General features: G+C 39.0%; 1 long non-coding RNA gene across 1 annotated transcript in view; it reads right to left on the bottom strand.

Moving 5' to 3' along the window:
• LOC309832359 overlaps window positions 1-12,362 on the bottom strand; it is a 51,651-nt gene that overhangs the window by 28,847 nt on the left and 10,442 nt on the right. Inside the window, exon 2 of the long non-coding RNA XR_014297680.1 lies at window positions 9,691-9,794. This is a non-coding gene — a long non-coding RNA (uncharacterized lncRNA). The remainder of the gene's footprint in view (window positions 1-9,690; window positions 9,795-12,362) is intronic.

The raw sequence follows: 12,362 nt of genomic DNA, 5'->3' as shown, positions 1-12,362 counted from the left end.
CACAGAGGACTGTTGAAGCCTGCTGGGTTTGGCGAACAATCCCTGTTCCCGAGGGGTTAATGACCAGTTTCCTCAACTGACAAAAACTTAACGTTTCACTTCTTCATCATGGAGCACGTGAGGCAGAGGAGGGATTTCCCAGCCCCAGAATGAAGCTGTTTATACTGTTTATTATACTTGCTGCCCCTCATTCCAACCAGGGGGAGAGGACTTTTTAAGAGCCCTGTCAAAACTGCAGGTGTGCGAAGGCTCCTGCTAACAGCAGGGGCAGCCTTTATAGGGTTTCCTCGAGACTGCCTCAGATCACTTTTCAGTGTGTAAAACCGGATTTTCATGAACGGCACTAATGACAGGCTAATGGGCACAGGGCGGTGGCACGCCCAATGCCAGAGGCAGGGCAAGGGAGGCTGGAAACAGGCCAGCCTGAGCTCCTAGAAGATGAAATACCACGGAGTGGTGATGCTCTGCATTTCTTCTCAAATATCTGGCAGGCCCAGGGCCGACTTGTCAAATGGGTCACCATTAAGGCCAAACAGGAATAGATCCAGTTACAATTTTTCACACAAGGATAAAACAAGGAGGCAGGAAAAGCTCAGGGTTCAGACATTTGCAAGCTGCAGCTGGTTTGCGTGGCAGGAGGTTCTGAAGACTTATGAGCTGACACATTACCCTGGACACCACCGAGCACTGACCTCTCTGCTCCTTTTCCTCCCCAGAGTGGGGTTCAAGGCTACCGATTGACACAAGGGCCACAGAGGACCATATCAAAGCAGCAGCCCCATCACAACTCGTCATTTTTAAAACACACACAATCTGCTTGAGCTGGAAATGCATAGGAGCAAATCTGAGTTGCTGGCCTTGCCTCCAGGGAGCTCAGGTGGTCGGTAGTTCCTGATTCTTACAGCAGTTCTTCGTGGTAGGTCAGCATAGTTTCTAAATAAATGGTGTGAGAGCAGAGGAAAGAGAGAAGCTGATGGAGATGGATTACTTTGACTTTCTTTTCACTGTATAATCCATCAGCACAGGAAAATACTTTCTTTGCGCTATCCTCCCTGGCTTTGATCTTCTCAGTGGAATGCTGGGAGAAATTATGGCCTTTAAAGTGTGCCTGTGTAATTGTAATATTAAAAACTATGAAGAGGCTACAGTACAAAGAGGCTAGTTCATCACAAAACTAGAAATATGCCTCAAAAATCAGCTCTATAAGGCACGGCAAAGGCAAGACACCCACACCATCACGTTCTGGCTTCGCTGAAGCAGAAGTCAGCACCCAAGGAAAAGCCTACTATTTATCATTCCAGCTCCTAGTCAATGTTCTCATTTTGAAGTCAAGAAAAAAAGATATACAGGGAAGTTGAATCACCCAGCATCACACAGCACTTGGGATGGAGCCAGAGCTAGAAACTTGGTCTCTGAAACTTTCTATCCAGTTCTCTCTCTTCTGTTTCATACTGCCTCTTAGAAAATCCCCTTTGAATCATATTTTCTCCATGAGTTCTGTGGCCGCCACAGCCTCTTAGTTGGGCTAGCTGTGGCAGGGCCAGCCTTCCTGCTGGTCAGTAGCTGATGGTCCTGCCTCTATTGCATTTGAAATAGGTACATTCTCTTGGGTGTCGTATTTGTCCCTTATGCAGGTTCAAAGCCAAAGCTAAGGTTTTGTTCCCTTTAATTTCTCCAGCTCGATAATTCCCCCAAGTTTTATATTGTGGCTCTATAATCAATGTAATTTTCTTATGCCCATATTTATCTCATCAAACTACCAAGAATTTTTGCTATTTATTTGTACATAGTGGCCATTTTTATGTTGGTACAAGGGACTGTGAATGTACTATGCTGAAATGATACACATTATGGAGCAATAGGAGTTATTAATCCATGTCAGCATTCCTGTGTGTGTGTGTGTGTGTGTGTGTGTGTGTGTGTGTGTTCATCCAGATTTTGGGTTGACTGGTACAGAAGTGTGAAAAGATGGACCACCTAAAATATGCACATTTGTAAGATTTCTCTCTGTGTTAGGTGAATACTTGATGTCTCGTACCAGTGTGATGATATAAAGCTGCTTTGAATATTCTTGCTAAGGCTGGTGGAATTAGGTCATAATATAGAGGGAATAAATGTATCTTAAGGAGTCAGGATAAAATAGTTGAAAAACCAAAGACATAAGTTACTAATCTTTGGGGAGGGAGGAGAGGGCTTCAAAACTACCCTGGCTGCTACTTTGAGTTGAGGGGATTAAATAAGATAATAAGACTGTAAACACTTTGTAAACTACAACAGGTTATATATATCTATTACATATTAAATCACATTGGAAAAACAAATATGAATATTATATGTTGCTTTACCTTGGAATCCATTGGTTAGCCTCCCCATACTTGAGAGCCTGAACTCAAAATCAGCAAGAGAGTATAGATTTTCATAGTACACTGTATCAGTTAGCTATTGCCACAGTAGTGCTACATAACAACCACAAAATGTCAGCCGCATACATTTGTTTCTACTTCTGTGGGGCTCATTTGATATAAGCTGGGCTTGCCCATCCACCCACAGGCCAACTGGCTTAATCAGATATTTTCAGGTTGGCTCTGTTTCATGTGTCTCTCATCCTCTTCTTGGGACCAGCAGGTTAACCTGAGCATGTCTTTTTATTGTAATGGCAGGGGCTCAAGAGCAAGTGGAAACACATGCATGTTTTTTCAAACTTCTGTTTCTATCAAGTCAGCAAGTATCCCAAAGCAAATCACATGGCTGAGACTAATGTCAAGGGGTAGGGCAGGTCACCCTGTCTATGTGAGAGGACACTGCAAATTTGCATAGCAAAGAGCATAAATACAAGGAAGGATAGGGACTTCCCTGGTGGTGCAGTGGTTGGGAGTCCGCCTGCCAATGCAGGGGACACTGATTTGAGGCCTGCTCCAGGAGGATCCCACATGCCACGGAGCAACTAAGCCCGTGCACCACAACTACTGAGGCTCCACTCTAGACCCCAAGAGCTACAACTACTGAGCCCATGTGCCACAACTACTGAAGCCTGCACACCCAGAGCCAGTGCTCCGCAACAAGAGGCGCCACTGCAATGAGAAGGCCACTCACCGTAAGGAAGAGTAGCCCCAGCTCGCCACAACTAGAGAAAGCCTGTGCGCAGCAACAAAGACCCATTGCAGCCAAAAATAAATAAATAAATTTATTTTAAAAAAAATACAAGGAAGGATAAAGATTCGGACCAACTAATGCAATTTACCATATATACATGCTATTGAAATCATTAGTAGAAGCAATGGATTAACTGAATATAAAGCAGTATGAATGAATCTTAACAACATAATATTTAGTGAAAAAGATTGGAAGAAGAGTAAGAAATATAGTAACCCCACATATAAAAATTTAAAATGCATACACTCAAGCAGTAACACATTCAAATTGAAAAATAAACTCACTAAGCATACTAAAAGAGTTGTCTTTGTCTCCAAAGTGTGATGGAAGGGGGTATGGCACAGACAGAAGGAACTACATTTAAAAAATCATTGCTATATATACACTCTGACCACTAAAGACATGGTTGCAATCATGATTCACAGCTTGTTTATCAATTCTGATTTTAGACCAACAAAAGACATAGTCCTTCTTCTAAAAGAGACTATTTTTCCGTTGATTTTTCATTTTATTCATGGAAATCAATAACAAATTAGTTTATTTAGGGGTGTTAGACTGTAAGATCATGTTGCCCATAAAATATTTATAAATTGGGTCCAGATTTTTTCTGTTTTTTAACCATTATACAGTGTTTCACAGACTGTAAATTATTTTCATATTTTTTAACTCATCTAATCCCATAACAAATGCTGTGTGAATAGCAAGGTACCTTATGGACTCAGAAACCAAAGTTGTGAGCTGCTAAGTGGTGCCTCAGGTGACACAACCTCTATTTCTCACGATTCTTATTAAAATGGTTCCTCAAAATTACTTGGCCACAAAAGTATACATACTTGGGTCCCACTACCAGAAATTCTAAGTCAGTAGAACTAGAGTAGACCCCAGACACCTGTTTTACAAAACTTCCTTAAGGGATTTTGATGTACCCTGAAGGCAAGAACTCTTTAACCCAGGTATGCTTTCTTGGCAAAGATATGGTTAATTTGCAAGAGATTGGACACATTTTGTCAGTCTTTTCCATTTTCTCTTTTCTATACCCTTTCAGTTGGCTAGGTGCTTCCAAGCCTAGAAATTATTATCTTCTTTTGCTAGTTCTCCCCATTTCCCTATTGCACTAAAGTTTAGTTGATTTGTTTCTGCCCACTTGATTCCTAGAAGATTAAGCCCAGTTATTTTCAAAGAGGAATAGGGCAGAGACATTGCTCTCTTGACATTGAAAACAAAATAAAGGACTCACAGCATTTCTAGTTACATATTACACTGAGCACTTTGTACCTTTCAAAGCATGCTCAGGTTCTGCACTTTACTACTTGAATTCACAAAGAGATGATATTTTGGTGACCTGGTAAGATAATTCAACTACTGGTCTAGAGAGCTAGGTTACAACCTTCACTTTGCCAATAGCCAGCTGGGTGACTTGGAATAAATATAGTGAGGGGTTCACGACTTGGCCTTTCCATAAATAGCCACGAGTAGGTATACAGTCAGTTTTGCTCTAAGGCTTGTTTTGAAAACATGAATTTGTGCCAATGCAATGAACATATTATGTAAGCATTTGAGCATAATATATTTCAAATGCAGGATTTCATCCTTGAGAAACACTATGTGAACACAGAAAACTGCACCCAACTAAACCAAACTGTGTAGGAATACACAAAATGCACACAAGCATATACCTCAAATATCTACCCACTCCCTCAGTTCACCACATGTGCTGTAAGACACACCCATCCACATCGAGGGTTACAACTTTCTGGTTTCAAAGAACTCTCCTTCCACTCTTCACAATAATTAATAAGCTGCAACCATTCCGACATCCCCACCCACAAGCAAACTTTAGATCACTTTCAAAGTAAAGCACCATATTCACTGTAGCATGTAAGAGACTGCAAATATTACCATGGTAGCCAAGTTTTGGAGTGCTTCTCCAGGGGAGACCTGGGGCACTCCGCCCACCTGCCTGCATCCTCGCAGCATACCTCCTTTAGTTATTCATGCTTTAGGAATAAACCAAGGTGAAATCAACACTGAACTTAGTAAAGCTCTCCAGTTGTACCCATTTTTGAAACAAGAACAGTCTCTGAGGGATAGCCTAGCACCACCTTCAAACTGTTTGGATTTTATTTTTTTTAAATGAAAGAAGTGGGTTAGATGAGTTCCAAAACATTTCCAGTTTGGGATCACAACGGGCCCCACTGTAGTCACGTGGGGCTTGGTATTAATATTGAAAATGCTGAGATTTAAAGTTTCTTTTGTTTCCTGAGCTCTGTCAGGTAACAAAAGAAAAAAATAAACTTTATCCCAAGTTAGTGTTTAGTTGACTTGGTCACATAGAACAAAGGTGGTAAACCTCCATAGTTAAATGGAGCTTAATGCTTGAAACATCCTCAGGGAATATGGAAAGAAACAAAAGAATAATTGCAAAGATTGATACATGTTGACCATGATTATTAACTTTAGTTTCTGAAGACTGCTATAAAATTTGAAATTAAATTTCTATATTAATCCTCACTAGAAGCTCCAAGGGTTTTTTGGGTTTTCTGTTATTGAGTTGTATGAGTTCCTTGTATATTTTATCCGATTAACCCCTTAATAGATATATGGTTTGCAAATATTTTCTCGCATTCCATAGATTGCCTTTTCATTTTGTTCATGGTTTCTTTTGTTGAGCAGAAGTTTTGTAGTTTGATGTAGTGCCATATGTTTATGTTTGCTTTTGTTGCCTTTGCTTTTGCTGTCAAATCTAAAAAATTATTGCCAAGGCCAATGTCAAGGAATTCCCTACGAATTCTTCTAGGATAGACTAACTCTTCTTAAGAGCCAAAAGACCTGAACACATTATTTCATCTTGAGTTCTTCGTTAGCCTTCAACTATTCTTACCACCAACTTAACTGCAGTGTCCTCCAATCATATGGGTTATCTGTAATTTTGAGTATAGTATTTTCTGTCTATTTTATAGAAGCAACCTTTTGAGAAAGAGCTGGGTCCACTCCTTGAGGTAATCAAGGGGTATATGCCTTGTCATATTATACATAAGGGCTTTGTTGAATCCAGGCAAAAAGATACAGCAATGATCTTCTCAGACTTTGCAAAACACTACGGCAGACTTGAGAGCATAGCAGACACCAGACTTCAAGGGCAGAGGGTTAGGCAGAAATCAGTGCTGCAAGAAAAACCAAGAAGCACTTTTCAGGAGTTCCATATTGCCACATAAGAGCAGCGAGTCCATAGAGACTGTGCAAAGTGGACAATGAGGAGGTGAGAACATTCCAACCTCAGGGCCGAAGGTAAAAGCTCAGCTGTGAGGCCAGAGAGCAAACCTGGCAGTGTGGACTGGCAGGGCCATCTTTGACCAGCCATGCCCTGGAGGGAATGGGCTGAAAAGAAAAATGTCATTTGGATCCAAAATCTCTGCCTTTGGAGTTCTGGCATGATAACTACCAAAAAGTTCTATGAAACAGAAGGGGAGTACCTCTTCTCCAGGATTTGTTAACCAGGTGAGGTTTTGTCTGGGAGCATTAAAAAAACAGCACAGTACAACACATAAAAGTTTACTTTTCTCTCCTTAGGCAAAAATTAATAGAAGGGATATCTCAGATGTATGTAGAGAAATAGTTTAAGTAAAAGTTGGTTTGGTTTGGCAATATTTTTGCATGCTTTGGTGAACATACTCCAAACATCTGTATGTTCAGAATGTCATGTGGCTTTAATTTCTTAGCAGGATCTTGAATAATCTTTAAGCCTGCGAACACAGGAAGTAATTTATAATGATATGGTATTTAGATCATGTTCATGCACTTAAGTGCTTTATTTTTATTAGTAAAGTGTGTTGGTAAAATAGTAAAAATTGTTGCATATTTGGACTTTTCTAGAGATTTTTATCTCTTTTATTTGATGTATCTCTTCTTACTGTTTATATAATTTAAAATAGTCACAAATTGATGATGGCCAAGATCTTAATAATAGTAATTAAAACACAATGTGTAGAAGGCAGGTCCATAAGTCACATGGGGCCCCAGCTGTCTAAATTGAAGTATCTAATGGTTCAAATTTTCAAGAGTTAGATTTCCTTGGACATTTCCCACCCAGTGCAGTGCAACTGTCACCATGGCCATAGATATTTTCCTCATTTCTATAAAATAATTAATTCACATGCAGTAAGAGAGTATAAACTATAGGAATTTTATTATATTATTGAGCTCATAACTACTGCATAGTAATTCTCATAGCAATTTTCATAAGACTTTTCGACTACTGACACTCAAATTCTGTTTGAAATGTCATTCAGGAAAACCACCAATGGCAACCTGTCCATTAATCTGATCTCTCTGGATACCTACTTAGCTCTCTTTATTTCCTTCATTCATTTTGGTAGATATCAACTCATTTTTCAAATGAGAAAGTAACTGAAGGACTCACTGACCATTAAAAATCATCAGTAGTACAGGGAGAAATGAAATAGAACATCTTGAGTTCTGCTTCAGGGGATTCAAAAATTGCTCTTTTTTGGAAATGTGATCTTTCCATACTGGACTTGTACTTCAGCCATGACACGAAGCCTCATTTTAGCACTGAATTTCATTCTCCAGGGTCCTGGGCCAGCTAGATCAGCTACACATTATTCTTGATATTCAATTAATGCAGTGTCAATTTAACTAAACGAGCAAACTTACTCTATGGAATGTAAAAAACAGAAGCAAACAACCATCAAATACACCTAACCTGGCAATCCTCGCTCATCTACTGTTACGGTAGTTGATTTATCTGAATAACTGAAATTGACTCAGTTATTACACAGTTTTGTTCTTATCTATTCCTCATGTGTCCAGCTTTACTGTGGAAGCAGTCTTTCCATTAAACAAATGAGTATTCTAAATATTATCGTAGACATTAGAATTACGAAGATGACTTAGGCTAAATCCCTCCTTCAAGAAGTTCAATTCAAAGAGAAAGATGTGTGAAGACTAAATGTCATTATTATATGGTAAGTAGATTAACAGAAGCAGGCACAGAGTGTTATGGGAGACCAGAAGGGTGTAACATACTTTAGTAAGGGAAGTTACACATGGCTTCCTTAAAAACTGGAGCTTGAGTTAATTGTTAAAGGTTACACAGAATTGATTCCAGAAGAACAAAGGAAAAGGAGCAGGCCAGGCAACATGAGAAAGGCATGGCATGGGACTGGGGAGGGGGATAATTATAAGCACGTAATTTAAACCAGACCATAAAATTCAGGGCAAGGAGTGACAGCAGATAAAGCCAGAGAGATGATGACACCTTGTTTCTTGGTACAACGGGAAATGTAGTCATTATTTTTGGAGTTTTCTCTGACTCTCTAACCTGCCTGAAGAGCTCCTAACTCATACATTCTTTCCTAATTCCTTTACCAGAGTGAGTTGTAAGGTCTTTCGAGCTAGAGGGCTCTTACAACAGGAGGTTTCTGGATCTTTCCTCCTGTTCCATAATGTCCTTTTTTTCTCCAGAGGAATGTGGTCTTTCCACCCCAGCCTGGGAGCATGGCTCTATTCAGGGAAAGCCCTCCTAATTCTACTACCTAAACCTAATCAAATTGTTCCTATTACTAACTGTTCCTGCAGTAATTGGCCCAACTGTACTCTGAGTCCAGTAAGATGTGATTTCCAACTCTTAAAGATTCAATTGTGAAAAAATGCATATGTACATGACATACGTACCCACATCCCCACACATCTTCTCCCCATTTCTCCTGCTTATTGTTGGATATTGCACAGAAATTTAGTTGCAAAGACAGTCACTGGAGTGTTATTAATTTTGTGGAGAATTAGAAACAACCTGAGGAGAATGAATATATATATATATATATATATATATATATATATATACACACACAGAGTTAACCATTCATACCTATACACACACACACATAGATTACAATAAACTCATATTTATAAACTCATAAATATAGGCTCATAAACTCATATTTAATAAAAAGTTAAATCAAGTTTTCTAATAATGTATAAACATGAAAATTATCCATGATGTGTATTTATCGAACAAGTTATACTACAAAACTGCTTTCTCCTAATTTTGCTTCTGGGAAGTTTCACACACACACACTCAAGTACACAGAGAGCCAAAGAGTAGAAGGTAGAAGACTGTATTTCCAATTTTTACATGCGTTGTCTGAATAGCTGTATTAGTGATAGTTTTTGTTTTCTTTTCTCTTTGTACTTTTCTTATATTTTACAACTTTTTAAGATGAATATACATTACATTTATTTGCTTTAATTTCTAATAATATTGTAAACCTGCAGAAAACTCTAAAGAATAATCTAATTAACAGCTTGATAACCTTAGGGATGTGGTCTACCTCAAGTGAATGACTTGGCCACAGGTTTCAGAAAAGACATCTTAGAATCCAAGGCCTCTCACTTCAAGGCCAGTTTTCCCTTCCATACTCTGCTCCTCCCCTTTCTATCATAAACAGCTTATTCCTTTATCAAACTTTGTCTTCCTCTTTGTGCTCTATGTAGAAAAAGTAATTGCTTTAAACTCACCTTCTGGTCATAGATGAGTATCTCATACATTTTAATGGCAGGACAATTAGTTCAAGTCTCCTTTTATTCTTAAGCCAAAGTTCCAAAGTGCTGCAGAGATTTACCTAGAATTTAAGTGTTAGAACAGAATAGATGAACTATAAATAAATCAACATATAAATAAAATTATTTTAGGCTTTTGTAAAATGTTACTGGGTTTATAAGAGTGGCATCAATCCAAATAAAATGGAAGGCACTTAAAAATGTTCAATTTGCCTCACTTCAAAAGGCATGGTGTACTAATATCACTAATTGAAATAACAGATTTAATAACTACAGTGATTTTTTTTTCCATTCAATATTGAGGCCAATAACAATTCAGTTTGGTTTTACATTGGAGACCAATACATTCTTGGATCATTTACCTAAGACTAAGCTCCTCTGGGCTATGAACTTTGGAACTTAATAAGTGACATTTAGTCCTGGAAATACATCGGCAGACGAGAGGAGATCTGCCACAGAAGGTAGTCAGAGCTGGGATCTTGTTTTCCTTTCAACTTGGGTAGATGGAAGCCTCCAGTCTCAGTGTTCTTTGTCTGAAGACTTTGTTTCTGCCTGCCAGTGCCCAATCTTGACACCATTTCAGCCACTCTCTTAGCTGGGGGCCAGCTCTTTCCTTTCGCAGTATTTTCTCTGTTCTAACATTGCTTCCTTGAATCACTTTGTCCTTCTCTATTCCCTGACTCTCTGAACTTCAGGACTGTAAGGAATGGAGATCATCTAGCCAAAGTTCCCCAGTGTATTCCCACTTGAGCCCCCCTTTAATAAATACACATGGTGTTCCATTTTTTGACCTGGAAATTCTGCCAGGATGCCCCACCTCCCTTTAGGAAGGTTGATTCTTCTGACCACTAGTGGAATTCAGGAAATTTTTTCTTTATAGCTACATGTTTTTTCTAACCCATATCAAAAATTCTGATATACACCCTCTCTCCAAAATGGTATGCTACCAATGCTGATTAAGAATCATTAACATGGGGTTGGCCAAAGTGTTTGTCCGGGTTTTTCCATAACATATTATGGACAAACTTTTTGGCCAACCCCATATAATACAATTCTCTAATTTTACAGATTTTTAAAAAAATGACCCAAAGTTAGTAATTTGCCCAAGATTAAATCATTACTTATGAAAGGTACAGAGCTAGAACCTGGGTTTGTTTTTTTTTTTTAATTCCTATACTGGACTTCTGAAACAGAACTGAATCCAGAACTCAGGCCTCTTTGCTTCTAATTCAATTTCTCCATAGAGCTCTTGAATATTGCCTCCAACTTTTACATCTTAATCATCTCCAAAACTGCTATCCCACTAATGAGACCACCAAATAGGAACTACAGAAGTCAACTAGTCCCTGCGACGCGTTTACAAATAGGGATGACAAAATAACTGAATACGAAATTCACCCATATCTGGATGACATTACATGATCATCCTCTATTTACTTAGCACCTGCTGTGTCTGATTCACCTGTAGTTAGAGGCCATTAAGATCAGCACCTGTTTACTAAACACCTCTTGTGTTGGGCTAGTTCCTGGAAATACAGGAGTTAGCTAAAAAGTATTATTTGAAAAAGGTTTTCCAACCTCTACTGATTTCTTTTTCATATTATGACAAAGAAAGTAAGGCCGTTTTTTCTCTCGCTGACTTCCGAATTCCTGTACCCCTGGTGGAGGCGGCAGTCTAGTGTAGGTCAAGCAGTGAATTAGCAGTTTTGGTTTATTCTCAGCTCTGGCCTGTCTCCTTATCCATAAAATGAAGGCGTTAAGGCAACTGATCACAAAGGTCCTTCTGAACCCTAACGTTCTATGATGCTCTTTAATCTAAATTCAACAAGGTCAAAGCCCTTTTTGGAATTAATCGTCTGGTAAAATGTTGTCAGGAAGCCAATATGTTAGGAAAACAATATGCCTTTTGATCTAAGCTCTTGCCATTTTTCCAAAATAAGTCCCTATTAACCATGATTATAAAATGACTCATGAAACTATTTGTTTGTATTGAGAGTCAATACAGTACACCCACACAGATAGTAAATCTTTCACTACAGTGTGAAGAGCATGTAGCATCAGTGTGACATAAGTAATATAGCTCTTTCTAGAGGTGACTCCACTTTATCCTGACTCTTCTCATTTAGGCAAAGTTTACCAAAGGAATGTCTCATAGCCAAGCCCATTCTGCAGGTGAATAAAATGAGAAACTTGTACCCAGTCTCCCATGAGAGCTAAGGATTCTAGTTGACACAGCTCTCTAAATAGTACCATAACCTCCCATCACCTCCATGCTAGCCAGCTCATTATCACCAACACAAGACGATGTATTGAGTGAAGACTATGATCCACATGGTCATCCAGAGTTTCTTTTCAAAACAAGTATTTCATATCATGGCAACAGTCTTCATAGTATTGAAGGGAGGTAAAAAATCTTGGCATCCATAAGTGAAAAATATGGTCACTAACTGGCAGGCAACCTTTAAGATAGCCACCAATGATTCTTGCCTCCTGGTATGCATACTCTCATGTAATCCACTCCCCTTGTGTGTGGGCTCAACTCCTTGTCTTCTAATGGACAGAACACAGTAGAGTGATGGTATGTCAGTTCCAAAATGAGGTTATAAAAGGGCTGTGGCTTCTGCCCCCTC

This window comes from Grampus griseus, assembly GCF_964374135.1.
Source record: "Grampus griseus genome assembly, chromosome: 14".
Classification (NCBI taxonomy): domain Eukaryota; kingdom Metazoa; phylum Chordata; class Mammalia; order Artiodactyla; family Delphinidae; genus Grampus; species Grampus griseus.
Note: the sequence above shows the minus strand (reverse complement) of the source record. Positions and strands in the feature narration are given on the sequence as shown.